This window comes from Stegodyphus dumicola, chromosome 9 (genome assembly GCF_044657685.1).
Source record: "Stegodyphus dumicola isolate Sdum_Otavi_A_Nest chromosome 9, ASM4465768v1".
Lineage (NCBI taxonomy): Eukaryota > Metazoa > Arthropoda > Arachnida > Araneae > Eresidae > Stegodyphus > Stegodyphus dumicola.
Window position 1 is genome coordinate 23,710,123 of NC_140776.1, and position 17,884 is coordinate 23,728,006.

Genomic DNA, 17,884 nt, shown 5'->3' on the forward strand with positions numbered 1-17,884 from the left:
GATACTCTCAGATTCCAAAATTTGTTTATATTCTCAGAAATATTGGACGGAAGGTGGTCGTCCCATACATGCAAAATTTTACATTTCATTAAAAATGAATTCGGCATTATTTAACTATTTCCCTATTAATTAATTAATTAGATAAAGAAAAAATTAGGAAATAGTACTGTTTATTACGGAATAATGTAGGAAGTTCTGCAGAACTATATTCTTTCGCGTCATTGCACATTGTATCCGGCAAACTACTAGTTCCTCGTATTCTTCCGCAAATCCGTAAACATCTGTCTGATTTGAAACAAAATCCAAAATGGCTGCGCCATGAGGTTAACTTGTATGGATATTTTTTGTTGCATGAAAGGTAAGTTCAGTTGCAATACTTGTATGTTTACTTTTTTTGCTTTTCGAATTTATGTTATTTTGACAGTTAAATGTTTCACAGCTTTATGAATTGTTACCATTCTGTCGTGAATTACGTGTATCTCAATGGCTGGCTGTCTTTTCAAATATCTAATTTGCCCTGCTATCCAAATGTTTATGACTGAATTTTTTTTAGTCTAGTTTATGCATTCAGTTTCAAAATAATATGTGTGAACAGATAGCTTATTTTTTTATTGCAGCAATAAATTTATGTTAAATAGTTTGAACAATTGTATAAAAATAAGAGTTTGCATTGTTTTGTCCAAAATATGTATGGTTGAAACATTATCTTAATCTAGTTTGTAATTCAAGTTTTTTTGGGGGTACTGTTTTGTTATTGGGACCAGAATCGGAAATGTATGAACCTGTGTTCGTAAGTATGTGCATAGATGTGTATATGTAGACATACAAATATACAAGCATACATAAATACAATTCTGAACCCGGTCCTGATAACAGAACAGTACCTTTTTTTAATCTTTTTTGAATATTTTCTAAAAGGATTAAGCATTTTTCAAACTGCATATCATTTTAAGATTCGACTTGCAGGAAGACAAAATATGGTCATTCAATCAAATGCTTATGATTGATTTTAACATTTTCTCATAAATATTGTTTGCATTTTTATTGTATTTTAGATAATTTAGTTATGTAAAGTAAACATGAAAATATTAGGAAAGCTGAAGAATATGAATAGCTACCAAAATACATGTATTTTTTCATCGAGCCCATTGTTTTAGAAACCAATGCACCATTATTATACGCTGCCTTATTTTATAGTTATATGCAGTTTAATTTTATGTTCATGTTACTGTAGTATTGTCATTATAATAAAAGTGTTGATAATTTTTGTTGAATCTTGCAAGTTGCCTAACATTCAGAATTATTACTACCGAATTTTACTGATAGGTTTTTTCGAGTTGACATAATCTGATAAATAAAATAAACTGGTGTTTAAATTATATGCATTTCTCTTAATGTTTCATTGAAAGTGAGATGGAAATATAAATGCTATCCAGAAAAGTGAATTCTTTTTGCCTGAAATAACAAACTGTACTAAATGATTAATGTTTATATCATTTTAGAAATGTCAATATTAAAGTTTCTCCCCTTCTCTTCTTTGATTTTGAAATAATTTATGATAAAATAATATATGCATGAGTGTAATTAATGTAAAGTGTCATTCAATAATATAATTTATTTTTACTGATATTTTTATATTTCTTGTCTGGGTTTTCTTTTGGTGTTAGAAGGAGGAAAAGACTGTAATGTTTTAATTAAGGAAATAATTAAAACATTACAGTCTTTTAAATAACACAGTTACAGTAATGTTTATTGAAGCAATCAGTACTGTGTGATTGCCAGTGATTGAATAATGTTAAAATGCATTGTTCATAAGGAAATTTGCTTATCTTTGTGTTATAGATTTTATTTTGACACAAGCTGAAATTTGAATTATTGGAAGCACTTTGAAAACCCGAATTATTTCCTGAATCATTAATCAGGCCAATATATAACATACAAATTTTCATACAAAATTATTTCTTTGAGCATATTATAAAGAGCTCATTTAATTTTATTATTTGTACAAATTTTAGACAAAAGTAGCATGTAACAGTTAAAGATTTATTGAAGCCTACTTGTTACTTGTGGTAACAAAGAAGTGTGAAAGATATTGCCACATTAGCGAACATGACGATCATTGATGCTTAGTTTAGTAATTTAATAATATATTGAGAATGCTGGGAACTTTCAGAAGTAGACATTTCGGAAATGATGGGCTTGATAAGAAATTTACATGGTTTTATTATTTATTCTTTAGTTAAGAATGGATTTTAGATGTTCATGTGAAAGAATTCTGTTTAATTATATGTGAAAGAATTGTTAAAGTTTGGCATTTAAAAAAATGAATTAATAATATGCAATTATCTTTTTATTATACATATATTACTATATATTTCTAATGCACTATGTAAATGTCAGTGCTAAACAATTGAGATACTATTGTCAGGGCAATCTTTTCTTATACATGAAAATTCTGATACTTTCTTATCATCTGCCCTCAGATATGCCCTCAGATTGAGATACTATTGTCAGGGCAATCTTTTCTTATACATGAAAATTCTGATACTTTCTTATCATCTGCCCTCACAGCTTCAACTTATGCTAAAACAGCAAGAGTATGCACACGATAATAGCAAACTATAAATATGCATACCACACACATGTATTTACATGTTTTATATTTAATCTTTATTTCTGAATAGTATTCCATTGGATGAAAAATATGTGAATATTGACCCAATGTATATATTTTTTTGTGTGTGCATCCTAAAATTTCTTGTTTCTTATAAAGTGCTTATTTGAATTACTACTTGTGAACAGAGCAGTAGATATGAACCATAAACTAACCATTTTGCCAATTTTCACAGCTTTGCAGATAGTCAGAAAGCACCAAAATTTGTAATAATGTTAAGTTTAAATGATGTTCTATACTTTTGTGTTAATTTTTCTATTCTATTAATTCTATTACTGTGTTATCAAACTTTCTGCAGGAATTTCAACTGGTTAAGATGTTATTACCATGTGGAGAAGAATTTGGTTTTCAAGCTAGAAAAAATTGCAGCTAATGGATTTTGTAAAAGGTCAGTCAAACTGGTTTTAGTTAATTATAATTTACTTTTGGGTGAAGAATTCTCAAATTTATTTACAATAAGTGTCTAAAGGTCTTCTAAATTAAATTCTGCTTGTTTTTGAAATTTTTCATGACATTCATTCTTTGATTATTATTATTATTATTTTTTTTTAATTTACTAACTTATATCCAGGCACATAATGTTGCATTTAATGCCATACCTTAAATATTGTAAAATGTTAAAATAATACATTTCACTTAAAAATGTGGTTGTGACAGTAAATTTTCTGTTACATTTAATCATATCTATAAACATTGGTATACATCATTTTTCAATAATCTGTATATTATTTTGTGCATTTATTTTACATCCAAGATCTGGCATATGACTTGCTTTTCAAACTGATAACATGGTGTAATAATGTAATCTAATGGTTAAAGTTTACTATGGACCGGGCCAAATTTAATAAATTATTATTTGATAGAAATTTATTCATGTGTTCAGTGTGTCTCATCTCTTTAAATTGCTAAAGTAAATTTTATGTACTTGCATTTAGGAATTTCGACTGTATCAGAGTAATTTTGTTTCAGTTATTATAACATGCAAGGGAAAAAATTCATTCATAGCTCCGTATTTAAAATTAGTTAATTAAAGTCCTTAATAAAGAGGGACGTTTTGTTGTTTTTAATGTCGATAGAGTTTAATTCAAAAATATGCCACATTAAGGGTTACTTTTTAACCTAATTTAAAATTTTCATTACTTTAACATGTCCAATAATTGTTATTTTAACTCCGATATTGTAATAATATCAAAATTCCTTACTTTTTGATAGGTAATCCAAATGTAAAACAAGAAAAGAAAAAATTAAAATCTAGAAGTATATTTATTTCATACCTCTAATAAATAAAAATAACACAAGCACTTTTTACTGTCTATCTGCATAGTGTGGCATGTCCCGTAAGACTGAGATTTGTATGGTCAAATCCATGTTTCAGTTAAAGGAAAATGCATGCACAGTCTTCTGATTTTCCCTTCGATTAAGGATTCTGTATATACTAGCATAAGAAATATATTAGTTAATGCAGTGTTATACATCAATATCTATAGACAATTATTGTGGCTATGTTTATTATAATTTTGTTCACTGTAATGGCTGGAGTGCCTAAACCATCATGCTGTGTAAACAAAATTCAAATCTTCATCTCTGCATACTCCACTAGTGTTTAAACCACTGAAATAGTGATTATGATAGAACATCTTTGGTAAAAATTTACTCTACTGTAACCCTTGGCGAATCGTTTCTTTTTTTTTATATCAAGATCATCACCTGAGAGGATCGGCACTAATTTCAAGGTGGCCGCTACACAAAACCAAAATAAGAAGTCAAAGACATACACAAACTCTGTGTCCATGTACACATCGACCTATTAAAACAGAGAACTGCACAAACTGGGCATTGTGCACTGCCTTAACTTTGTCCTTGTACACATTGATCTATTTTCACTTTAAGAAAATCAGAAAGTTAAAAATATCATAGTTACCAGAAAAACTTCGCCGCTGTCTTAACACACAGACAACCAAAAATACACAAACAGAGAGGAATAAGTTACCAAAAATACTTATTTCCTAACATAAAAACATTAAACAACAAATCTTCTAACAAAAATTAACACACAGAGACAAAAAATTAATGAAACGTCATTTTTTTAACATACCTTTTTTTTCACATGCATATGTTTAGGCTTCCCACCACCATCCTCCAGGTAAGCAATTCAATTAAATTTTTCGTCTCTTAGTCACCTCAAACATACTCAAATGATGGTACCCACACCAAAATAATAAATAGCATGTTCAAAATACAAGACCATACCACTTCCGTGCAACCAAATACAGCAATTGAAAAGAATGGTAAGAACCAAAAACCTGGGACCGTACAAAAAGTTTACTATTAAAAAAAGTAGCCCAAAACTAAATTTATCACACGTTCGCAATATTTGCAGAAATAACTCCTTTTTATTGACAAAAAAAAAAAGTTTTTTTTTTTTTTTTTTTTTTTTCCCAAAGGCTACTTTTGCCAACATTATCAACATTAGGGTTACCGAAAAACTTAAAGTACTTCTTTGGTAAATTTCTGCAGTTAAATTCAAAAGTTTAAAATTGCATTAACATGATCAGATTCAGAGTCATAGCTAGGGTTTTCAGCGCTCAGGGACAACTGAAGATTTCGCGCCACCTACTGCTTGCCAAGGATGGAAAACATTTAATTCTAAAATGTTCTAACATCAGTTTGGCGCCCCTTGGATTCTGCACCCGGGGACAGATGGCCCCCATTGCCCCCCTCTAGCTACGCCCCTGATCAGATTTTATTTTCTGCACGTAGATAACAATTACTTACGTGTTGTCAGATAAATGTTACCAGATGCAGTTAATTATTTTTTACTTGCCAATCTCATGAGACAAGTTTTTTTTGCTCCTGCAAGACTTTACTTTGTGTTGCAAAATAAATTCATTCTCACTCTTTTTGGACTTGCCTACACATTAAATTTAAAATAGTTTTATCAATAGGTAAGATGTGATTATCATAATTTTGTTTCTCTCTTTATCTTGGCAACTTTATATGTTGATTCAGTATCCAGGTTACCTACCAGTGGCTGATTGATAAAACTGCTCATATGTTCAGCTGGTGGTTTGAGTTTATTTTCTGACATAAAAAATTTTAAAAGGCATCCCCCATGTTTATTTTACTATAATCGAAAAATCAAATAATTGCTACTCTGTTTATAGGTACTAAATGTTAAAATATTTTAAATGCTTCCTTTAATTTGCATTCTAATAGTCATTTGTTTAAATTTAATTATGAATTATATTCACATATAGTAATTGTGAGTGTTTTTTTTTTTATTTTAGGTGCTGTGAAAGGCAATGACAGAGATCCAATTTATCAACAGTTCTTATATACATAAGAATACATGGATATAAGATTGTTTTTCATGAATTCAAATAAAATGTGATAAATTGGATTAATAAAATCTATTTTGAATTTTGAAAAGTGTTTTTCCTCTGTTAATCATAATATAGTGCCATAAATTTCTGAATGTGTTTATTTTTCATCCAAATAAATAGCTTTACAAAAATTTGTCATATTAATAGATATTGCATAATTTAGCATTATTATAAATATTTATTATAGCAGATTTAGCTGAACTACTTTTTTAGTCTCTTTGCAGATGAAGTCACAAAGGTAAGTGGTTAGATATTTTTCTGTATTCCCCATTAAGTAATTTTATCTGGTAAATTACCATTACTTATATACTAAAGGTGAAAGAATAAGCTTTCCTTGAAGATACAAAAATTTGCAGATATTTCAAAAAATTGGTATACGTAAAAAAGTTCTTAAATTGCCACATATGGGAAGCTGAAAATGTTATATATGAAATTGTTCAGAAATATAAATATTTTCACTAATTTTTAACTATAATTCACTGCATTTGTTATATATAATCACAGTTTAAGGTAGCAGTGCTTTTCTCACTGTGATTTCTCATGTATTTTGATACATAAATCCACGTATTTTGATTTCTCTTTTGAGACCGAATAAAAAATGAACTAAATATTCTCGTTGACATTGAGAGTTGAATAAAAGCTCACCTCAAAATAAAATGAATTAATAAATTTATGGAAAATTTTACATTGCATATATTGAGCAGAAAGAGTAAACTGAATATACTTAATGGAATTAATAATTGGTAGAGTTGATAGCAGAATAAAATGCCTTAATTGCATGGTAAACAGTAGATCTTTTGAAGTTTTTCTATGTTGCATAAAATGCAGATTTAAATTTTTGATATTGATTGTCATATAAATGGCAATTACTGTTTTATTTTGCTCTGAAATGAATGGTTAGTAATAAAATTCTGGATGAGACAACATTTAACATGCGCTAGAATTTACAAAGTTTAATTTGGTGCTGATTTCAACGGGTAAATTTCATTTTACTGAATTTTGCGTAAAATAATACCAATGAACCATTGCACATTATTTTCAGAACTTTTTTTTTTTAATCTAAAAGGGCTATTAGTTTTGAAATGTGACTTCATATCGTACTCGTAAACTTGTTTCGCTTTTCATTCAAGTCTTGCCATTTGGCAAAATTTAACATATTTACCTTTAAAATACAATATATTATTGACTAACGAGCCAAGCTATTTAAAAGCATTACACACAGTTCTTAACAATGCTTTTTTTAATTTTTAATCTGATTGATGTAAAATGCATTTAATTCATGATATATCTAATTGAAAACATTTTAATATTTCTTCATTTTTCAAATATATAGAAGATATATAACTTCCTGGTGTCCGTATCTTATAAAATGTTTTGCTATTTCCACTGCCCCAACTGTATTGATAATCTATGCATTCATAAACTTTTAGCCTCTTTGAGTGACTGCTAAAATCTGAGGCCTTTCAGATTTTTTTTTTTAATTGTGTGAGCGGAAAGATAGAATTTTAGAAGAGCTTCTTGAGTTACCTTTTGAATGATATAAAGAATTGTTAACATAATGTCAAATTTTTACAACTAAATATTAAATATATAAAAAAGCCTGCAGCATTCTCATGTTACGAAAACATATTTATTTATTCTGAGGCTAGGAATTGATTTAGTTTTAAAAATACAATTTATTCCTTTTAAGAATTTCCCAACAGTGTCATCAAAACACTATAAATTCCTTACATGTTTTAAAGAAAGATGATTCATTTATGTAAAGATTATTAAATAGGTAATTTTATTATTCAATTTTTAATACAAATTAACTGAAATTAGAAACTGATTTTGTAAAATAATTTAATTATGAATAATTCAATTTGGGGGCTATTGGATGTTTAAAAATGATCAAAAGATTTTTAATATCTTAAAAATAAAAGCAAAATTTTCAGTTTTAATATTTTGTATTAATAATTAATTTTAATTTCCTTGCTCAGTTTTAATATATTCACAAATTCAGATTTAAAAACAAAATAAGTTGTATAAATATTTTCAACATTTCTGATTTTTCCATAGTAACCATAGGAGAACGATTTGAGACTATCTGTGTAAAAAATAGGTTTTAGATCATCACACCTTCACATACTTTCACTGGAATTTTCCTCTGTATATATACTGGGATGTGACACTAAGCAGTTGAGAGTATGTATTTAAGAGGTTAAAGGGATATTGTAACTAGTGTTTCAAATCCTGATAACATCCCATACGCTGTCGGTGGGACGTAGATAGGATGTCCTAAGGATATACTGGGATGTGACATTAAGCGCTCAGGAGGATGAGTTTAGGAGGAAATTGAGATATTACGGGATGTCCTGAGGATGTAGTAAGTAGGACTTTAAATCCTAATAACATCACATATGCTGTCGATGGAACATAGATAGGATGTTTTTAGGATATAATGGGATGTGCTTAGGAGGTTTGTGGGATATCCTGAGGATGTAGTAAGTAGGAGTTCATATCCTAATAACATCCCGCACGCTGTCGATGGGACTTGGTTAGGATGTCCTGAGGATATCCCGGGATGTGACATTAAGCACTCGGGAGGAGGTGTTTAGGAGGTTCGCGGGATATTCCGGGATGTCCTGAGGATGTGCGCATATCCCGCGAGCAACATCCTTGGGATATCCCAAGGATGTTTTTGTGCTATGTGGGGATATTATTTTACTTTAAAAATTCCTCCACGAATGCATCTTTCAGTTTAAATAGATAGCTCCCGTGTGATTTGCTGCAATTAATTTCGGTTTGATTAATTAAACCTCGATGTTACATTGCAGTCTTTTTTTTTTTTTTTTTTTTTTTTTTGTTTCGAAAGAAATTAAGCAAAATGCAAAAGGTTTGGTGAGAAAGAAATGATACATTCAATAAAGACTAAAGACATTAAATATCAAATGCAAATTACATATTCGATATGAAACATTAATTTGCCTTTATTAGCACAAAAGCGAAATTATTCCCGAAAGGGATATAAAACTCTAAACGACATTTTGCGTTCAATCACTATACAAGTTCAATCACTTTTCAAATTACTGCCGATTTCAAATTATCGCCCTGTGTTATATTAATTCGCCCGTACTATATTACATAATTCAAATAATGAAAAATCTGCATGAATGTATGTATGTTTCTCACATTGTTAAAGAACGATACCTACAGCCATCCAGTTCCAAATAGCGCAGTCCTCCACCCAAACATGAGCACCTGAAAGCTTGAATTTGGATTTAAAATTTATTTGATTATCTACTCCATGTTTTGTAACACGTTAACGAATTTTTGATTATCAAACTTAACGATTCCAATGCGAGCAGTGGCAAAACTTCACAGATTAAAGCAGTTTTATCTCCGCGAGAATCTCCAACGAAAATTCTATGCGTCGTAAGCGCCTAAAGCGTGATATTCAATAAATAAAGTAACCGCACAAAACGTTAATAATAAGAAAGCAAAAATAATTTGCAAAGCCACCTTACTAAGGAAACTGAACATTGATATGATGAACTGAGAAAAGGTTGAAAATAACAGAAAAATATATGTCAACGCTTAACGCTAGATAGGGGATTCTAAACGTATATTGCTACGCTGATTTGAATTTTTTTGCAATTTTGCTCTTGAATTATGTATGGTATGTGCGAAGAAAATAATACTTTATAATAAACCTAAAAATACGAATAAAATGGGCATAAAGAGTGAGTTAAGGAAGGTTATATGAAGCAAGTGTAACAGGCGAATTGTGGACTGCGAGGACAGCAACAGGGTTAAAAATCATTAACAATCCTTTTGGCCACCGTTAAAATCTGAAACGTTTTATATATATATATTTTTTAAACTTCGTGTATTTTTCTTTCTTTCTTTCGTTACTTTATAACTGGGCATTAGCACAATACCATCCATCCCCGTATAATATATATATATGAATATGTGATTTATAAATGCGATGCTTGTTTAAAGTGCTGAAAGGATCAGATAAATTGCACATTGTCATCACTGTTCAAAATGAGAACTAATCGAAGATTAAAATGTTTAGAGAATATTATTGAATTTTTATTATTAGAGAACATTCGGCGAAATCTATTACATTGACCATGCACTGTTTCCCTTACGAGTGTCATTCACGGAACATAGCCTGTAATATTTGTTTCCTTGCTTATATTGAGACAATGAGGTGAGTATACGTTTACAGGTGTTATTCGGAACTTGGGTCTGTAAGTAACGAAAATGTTAAGCACTGAGATTATAGCGTGAAGATCAAGAGGAGGTCGCTAACGTGAAATATTAAAAGTAAGTACGGTAGCTTACAAAACATTATTTGTATCAAATTTATGAATACTCCTACAGCTCATTATTATTTACTAAATAAGTAATAAATGGATATGTTACCTGCAAACTAGGAAATCTGGCATTCTAATAAAAATACCTAGGCATTTTAGAGAATGCCGAAAACTACCCGGCGATGTATGAAACTATTAAACATGTCCCAGGCTTCCTAAGTTTTCTTAAAGAATACCAAACCTGCAATGTATGAAATACAATTCTATGTTATATACAATGCCTAGAGAAAGTATGGTGGTGTATTTCATTATGGCTATCTGCCTAAGGGGAGAGATGCCTTCGTGAAGGACTTTCTAAGGTGAACTGACTCGTACTCCTCGTGCTCAGAAAACCAGTCCTGGACAATGTGAGCTGTGTGAACAGGGATTTTGTCGTCTTGGAAGACACCATCACCATCGGGGAACAAAGTTTGTACCATGGGATGAACTTGATCGGCCAAAATGTTCACATAAGTCTTGGCAGTCATGTGCTCTGACACAGTTATCATGGGGCTAGCAGAGAACGACGATATGGCTGCCCAAACCATAACAGAACCCCCGCCATGTTTCACTCTTGGCAACAAGCAGTCTGTATTATAGGCTTGAGATGGCGTTCTCCAGACGTAAACTCGGCCAGAAGTGGGAAACAATGTGAAAGAAGACTCGTCAGACCATATTACTCGCTTCCACTGCTCTATAGTCCAGGCTTTATGACTTAAACACCACCTTTTCCTGTTACGAGCATTAGCATCACTGATGAGTTGCTTCTCAATTGCAGGACGGCCAGCAATTCCCTGTTTATGAAGCTCCCTTCTAATTGTTTTGGTACTCACAGGGTTCGGTAACACAACATTCATTTCAGCAGTAACTTTTGCAGCTGTGGTCTTCTTATTTTTCGTCACAATTGCCCTTAATGATCGTCTGTCACGATCACTCAGGACACACTTTCGTCCGAGCTGTGATTTAGCAGATGATGTTTTTCCGCTTTTCAAATATGCGGAATAAATCTTCGATAGAGTACCTCTTGAAACACTAAACACCTCGGCTACCTTGCTTGCGGAAGCACCTACCATACGTGCTCCAACAATTTGCCCACGTTCGAAATCTGTTAACTCTGACATAATGCAATGATAACCTCACATAACAGTACTCCGACAACAACTAAACTGTTTAGCACATTTACGAAGTTGTATAGGTGGCGTCAGTAATAAAAACGCCAGCGCCACCTACATATTTCATTAAAATCAATCTTTCTTTTCAAACATGCATTTCACAAGGTGTTTCCATATTTTTGTCCATCCACTGTAGTAACATTGCTCCGATAGGCTGAAACATGCTCTGTCATACAGTTCGAAACCCTCGACGGTGTTCGTGCGCTATAAAGACACCGTCCAACTTGCGGAATACAATTAACTAAAACGTAGAATATAATTTAAGTCAAACCTAAAATAAATAGTGCTAAATAGCACTTGTGTTAACCCTAACAGGTGGACTCACAGAAACCTGAGAGGCGTGATGATTAATCCGATATGGCCAAGAGGCTTACTAGCGAAACAACAAAGAAACGTGCGATTGGCTAGCGAAACACACCCTGAATAATTTCAGAGATTCACCCGCTTAAATAAACACTTCACTTCACTTTAAATTTACATCCTATCGAGAGAATGTGAAAGGAAGTTGAGAAGTTCAGAATAGGTATCAAACTTTAAAAAAAAAATTGTTATGAAAAATAAGGAAAACCCTACAAAAGTATAAATTATAATAACTGGGTAATTAAAATAATAATAACCCTATAATATTTTGAAAATTAATAACTTAAGAATGCATTCATTATCAATTTTAATATATTTTATATACTTAAATAAGTTATTCGGTAAACCTTTGCCATTTTATGTCGCAAGACTGACACAATGAGTTCCAGTAATACTAGGATATGCAAATTAGTAAAATCGAGACTTACGATTCCGAACGAGATCTAGTATGTCTGTTCACACATTGCTCGCTTTGAAATCATTGAGTTGGTTAATTAAAAATTCTTTAAAGTTTTACAAAATATGTAAAACACAATAAAATAACTTCGAAATTCACAATTCAGGTTTCCAGGTAACCATATTCGGGTGGTGGACTACGTTTGTCAAAATTTGACGGCTCTAGGTTTCATTGGTTTTTCGCAATGCGAAAACCATGAATACATTTATGCAAATTCTTACTTATTTAATTTCTTTAAATGTAATAAATATACGGCGATAATATTTGGTGGCAACAATTTGAAAAGTGGTTCATACTTTCATATTTATTCTACTCAAAATCCAGTAGCCTTGCTGAGTTAACGCTTCTTTGGGCTAAAGAAAGGAGAAGAAGAAAGATGCAATACATGTATAAATTCAATCCAATGACATCTATAAACTCTGCGATTTAGTTGCCCAGGATTACCAACTTTGCTAGCTGAAGTCAGCTATGCAGTTAATAAATTTGAGCGAAAGGTTGTAAGACTGTGTGCATTGTAGTCTGACATCCCACAAACTGCAAAGATTTAAATTCCAAGCAAATACTGGTAAAGCTTTAAGTAAAATATTTGTATAAATTATCATCTATGTAAATAACAAGTAGTCCTTTTCAGACTTAGATGTTATTTACAAATAAGGCATAATGACTTGTCTATCAGTTTTAGTAGAAATGAAGTTAATTACAAACTGAAAGCCCACAAAGTATTCTGTTGCTCTCTTCGTTTGTATCAATAAGTCCTCTCAGCATATAATCAATATTGATTAAAAAATTGCTAACAGACAAGTACTAAATCTTTTTGAGTGCTTTGTGTATACCTGAATAAGCAGACATTATGTAAAGATAAACACAGTCTTTTATTACAATGCTGAGAAATAATAAATTAATATATGTGAAGAAAGCAGTGCAATATCACTCCAACGTTTATTGGTCAAATTTCCAATTAGAACAGATACAGAAGTCACATACAGTGTCTCACAAAAGTGATGGGACACTTCTGCTTTACAAAAGGAAATTGTAGTAAAATTAATTTAAAAAACATTTTAAAATGTTTTGTGGGTGTGTTTCATACTTAAATTTAGTAACAATTATTACATAATATACATTTTCTCAAAATATTAAAATATTAATTTAAAAAAAATACAATTGTTTAGAACGGAGCAAAAAATGGCTCACATAAGTGATAGGGCACTTACTTTTCCATCAAATATTTATCCAAAAATTTGACTTTTTAAAAGGTTTTAATATTTTGTTGGATTTCCTTTTACTTTTAAAACAGGATTTAAACTTCTTGGGATGGATTAGACTAATTTTTTTTTTTTTGTGTTTTCTGGATCGATTTTACCCCATTCTTCTCGAAGCACCGATTTTAATTGTTCTTTTGAAGAAATGGTGTGTTTGCGAATTCTTGCCAAATATTCTCTATGGGATTTAAGTCTGGAGATTGTGGTGGTGTTTTCATTATTTCAGGATAGTTATACAGCAGCCACAGTCTAACGTTCAAAGCAGTGTGCTTGGGGTCATTGTCCTGGTAGAATTTAAAATCGTTATGAAGGTTCAATTTTCGTGCTGAAGATTTCAAGTTTTGATTTAAAATGTCAATATACTTGTACTGATCCATTATACTGTCAATAAAAACAATATTGCCAACTCCAGCGGACGACATACACCCCCATGCCATAACTCCTCCTCCACCATGTTTTACTGTTGGCACCAAATTCTGTTTGCGAATTTCTTCCCTGGGTTTTCTCCACACCAAGATTCTACCGTCAGAACCAAATATATTAAATTTACTCTCGTCAGTAAATATAACTTCATTCCAGTAATCAGAATTCTTATTTATGTTGGATTTTGCGAAAGCCAGTGTGAGTTTTCTATTCTTTTCACTTACGAAGAATGTTTTCCTGGTTGCTCTAACGTGATATCCAGCAGATCGAATTACTCTTCTAATAGTCTCAGGATTAACAATTACTCCATATAATGCTTGTAAATCAGCAGCAACCTTAGGAGCACTCATTCTTGTATTTTTTTTTAATATTTCGAACGGTAATTCGCTTTATTCCATTGGCTAGCTTTGGTGGTCGTCCAGGTCTTCTTTTATCCTGAATCATATGATTCTTATTATATCCTTTAATGATATTAAAAACTGTTGAATGACTCAAGTTAACTGTTTCAGCAGTTTCTCTAATAGATTTTCCACGTTCAATATGCAAATTAATAACTAATTTTCGAATTCCAGCCAAAGTTTCTTTTCGTTTAGCATTCATGGCTGCACAGAGCTAAAAAAACACAAAAATTCCAAAACAAACTGGAGAGAAATACTGCAGATGATTTTATAAATTATTGCCAATTGCTTTTGAGTAAAAATAAAAACCCCAAAAAATATTTTTATTGCAGTACGTAGTAGTACCTAATGGTGTCCCATCACTTATGTGAGCCATTTTTTGCTCCATTCTAAACAATTGTATTTTTATTAAATTAATACTTTGATATTTTGAAAAAATATATGTTATGTAATAATTGTTACTAAATTTAAGTATGAAACACACCCACAAAAATTTTTTACATGTTTTTTTAATTTATTTTACTACACTTTCCTTTAGTAAAGCACAAGTGTCCCATCACTTTTGTGAGACACTGTATATAGTTCCAAAAACACTATATTAATCACTGATGTGAATTCATAACGCAGAATCTCAAAAGGTGCAATAGAATTACAGACGTCTTTCGTCAAGTAAAAGCTGAAAATATTCTGTATTGAAATTTATAATTGAATTTTGATCTAAGCTAATTGATTCCGTACTGAACTTTATGTAACCTCCTTTGAAGCAAAGAAAGTATCTAGACATATGTAAATTACAATGCTGCTTCATTTGTAGAGTCATTAGATTAATTGGAAGTAGAAAATATGAAAAATATGCAACCGCCTTCGCTGGGAATCGAACCACGGACCTCTGGAATACCGGTCCAGCGTGCTACCGTTACACCACGAAAACACGCTGGAAAGCGGGAGAAATACCTTGTATACTCCCCTTTTGAAAGGACGACTATGGTTTTAGGGGACCTAGTCGCCAAATCCTGGGTGTGGAGAATCATCATCCACAACCCTTTTAGTTCTTGCGCCAGTTGTAGATTCATTAGGTTAATTGGAAGCAGAAAAGATGAAAAATATGCAACGGCCTTCGCCGAGAATCGAACCACGGACTTCTGGAATACCGGCCCAGTGTGCTACCGTTACACCACGAAGGCACGCTAGGGAATTAGGATAAATACCTTATACATTAATGAGAAATATAAAAGTAATTTTCGCCTTTAAGAGGGAAGATAAGTTAATCGTTTTACGTTCAACTGCATTCTCCAAAATGGAAAGATTAACTGCTCTTATAGCTGAAATATTGAAACGCATATATTTTGTTATTATTCAGTGATGTTGGTGTCCGGAAATAGTATTATAAATCCGTAAATATTACTTTATACTAAATGCGTTTGTGGTGTACAAGAAATTTTTGTGCTCTTTTCCATTAAATGCAAAATGCAGAGAACATCATTTTTCAAGAAGCAGGGCTAACTTTTAGTAAGTTTTCTGAAAATATGGTTCAAAACTTCTCTTAGGCCGACGTAAGAAACATTATAGATAACGTAACTTAATACGAAATATCATGCTTAGGAACTGACTTTATCGCCAAGACCCAATAGCTCTTACCTGATAATATTCAAGGTTTCGCTCCAAATTTTTACAATTTTGTGACAATTACCTGACTTCATTTCAGGTATTTATTATAAAGCTAACTAAAAAAATTTAATAATAAGGCGGAGAGAAGTATTTAATTGAACGCTACAATTAAACACTACGAAATAATTAATTTAACACGATTAATTCACAAACTAAATAACGAAACAAGGATATTTAAGCTGTAGAGTTTCTCACTTTGTAAATTCTAAGTTACCCTTGGAAGCGAAGAATCTCAAGAACTGATAAGCGAATAATCGCTTGAGTCCGCGTGATAGGAAACAACAAGATAGAAGGGTAAAGTGACCCTTTATTATTCTAACTAAGGTTTAACAAAACTCCGTCTTGGAGTGTACAACATAGCGGACACTTGGGCTTTAAACTTAAGAGACTAAGAATAATACTAAACTAATCTAAACTAAAGAGGTATAGCCGAAGCTATCAAAAATTCTGACAGAGTGGGCCCCTTAACGTTAATAGACTGCGAAGCTATCAAGGGCCTAAAGTACGGCTGAGCGTGACAATAGCTTACGAGAGAGTAGCCCAAAAATGGCGGCACGTGCAGACAGAATACCTGGTATCTCTCTCTCTAATACCGAAGAACTTCGCGGTTAAATACAGCTCTTCCTCATTATATATTCAGACGTGATTCTAAAACTACGTTCTGGCCGGAAGTAGAAACTATGAGTATTTAGTAATCGTAATTCAAAATCTTCAATAAGATATATATATATATATGTGTGTGTGTGTGTGTAAGAAAAATAGTGAATATGTAAAAGATTAAATTAGCAGCGTAAATTAACTTCCCTTCTCTATTCTAAAAATAGTAAACCCTCTCTGCACTGCGCCATTTCGAGACTATTCTATCTCATATGACTTTAACGTAACTCTGGTGATGTAAATTGAACTAAGACTCAAACAGCCAATAATAATTTTACAGCAATTTAACTATCCAATCAAAATGCTTTGCGAACCAAAACTAACTCAGTTTGACTTAAGATCTCATCCTAAACATTACGCACTTGCTTTCCAAGCTTTGGCCTAGCTGGAATGTTGTCTGTCTGCTGCTGCTTTCTCTCTACAGTGTTATAAAAAATGTAAGCATTTTCGAATAGGCACATTTAATGTGCCGACTTGTGTAACCGCAATATATTGCTGAAAATAAAACGGAAGATTTAATCTGCTTTCGCCTCCAATTTTCTAGTCATTATGGATCAACACTTCTACACCATTAAAATTCCTGCTCCTGGTCATTGCTTCTGAGCCTGAATTTATTACATATATATAAACCCTTATATGCAGATTTTTAAACTATATAGAGATTGTCATCACACAGCTATATTATAATTTTTAATACGCTGTGTATTTCAAATAAACTTATGAAACAGAATCTGATTAACCTTACAAATCTTCAGGAAAGATAAAAATGAATTATTTTTTCAAAACGCAAAAGAGCACAAAATAGAAACCCAGTTATAAAATATCGTGTTTTATTGAGAATTTACAGTTATTTCTCAATCCTAGTATTACCAATAAATCTAAAGAAAGATGCTTAGGAAACATTCTTCATTCGAAAGGGAAAGAAGTAACATCTGTTTAGAGATCAGGCTCAAATTTAAAAATAAAAATATACTTTAATCATAGCTCCACTATCGTAGATTAAATAAATTCCAAAGATATATGAAAAATTAATTTCTTCTGAACTTAGGCCAAAAGGGTTGGCTTAAAATTACTTAAGCCCCCAAAACTA

The 17,884-nt window shown here is 31.6% G+C and overlaps 1 long non-coding RNA gene across 1 annotated transcript; it reads left to right on the forward strand.

The window, feature by feature from the left end:
* The first annotated feature begins 295 nt into the window (after positions 1-295).
* On the forward strand, positions 296-6,093 carry LOC146995312 (uncharacterized). Its single transcript, XR_015043196.1, has 3 exons — positions 296-358; positions 2,973-3,062; positions 5,962-6,093. It is a non-coding gene; the product is annotated as an uncharacterized LOC146995312 (long non-coding RNA).
* Positions 6,094-17,884: the final 11,791 nt, after the last annotated feature.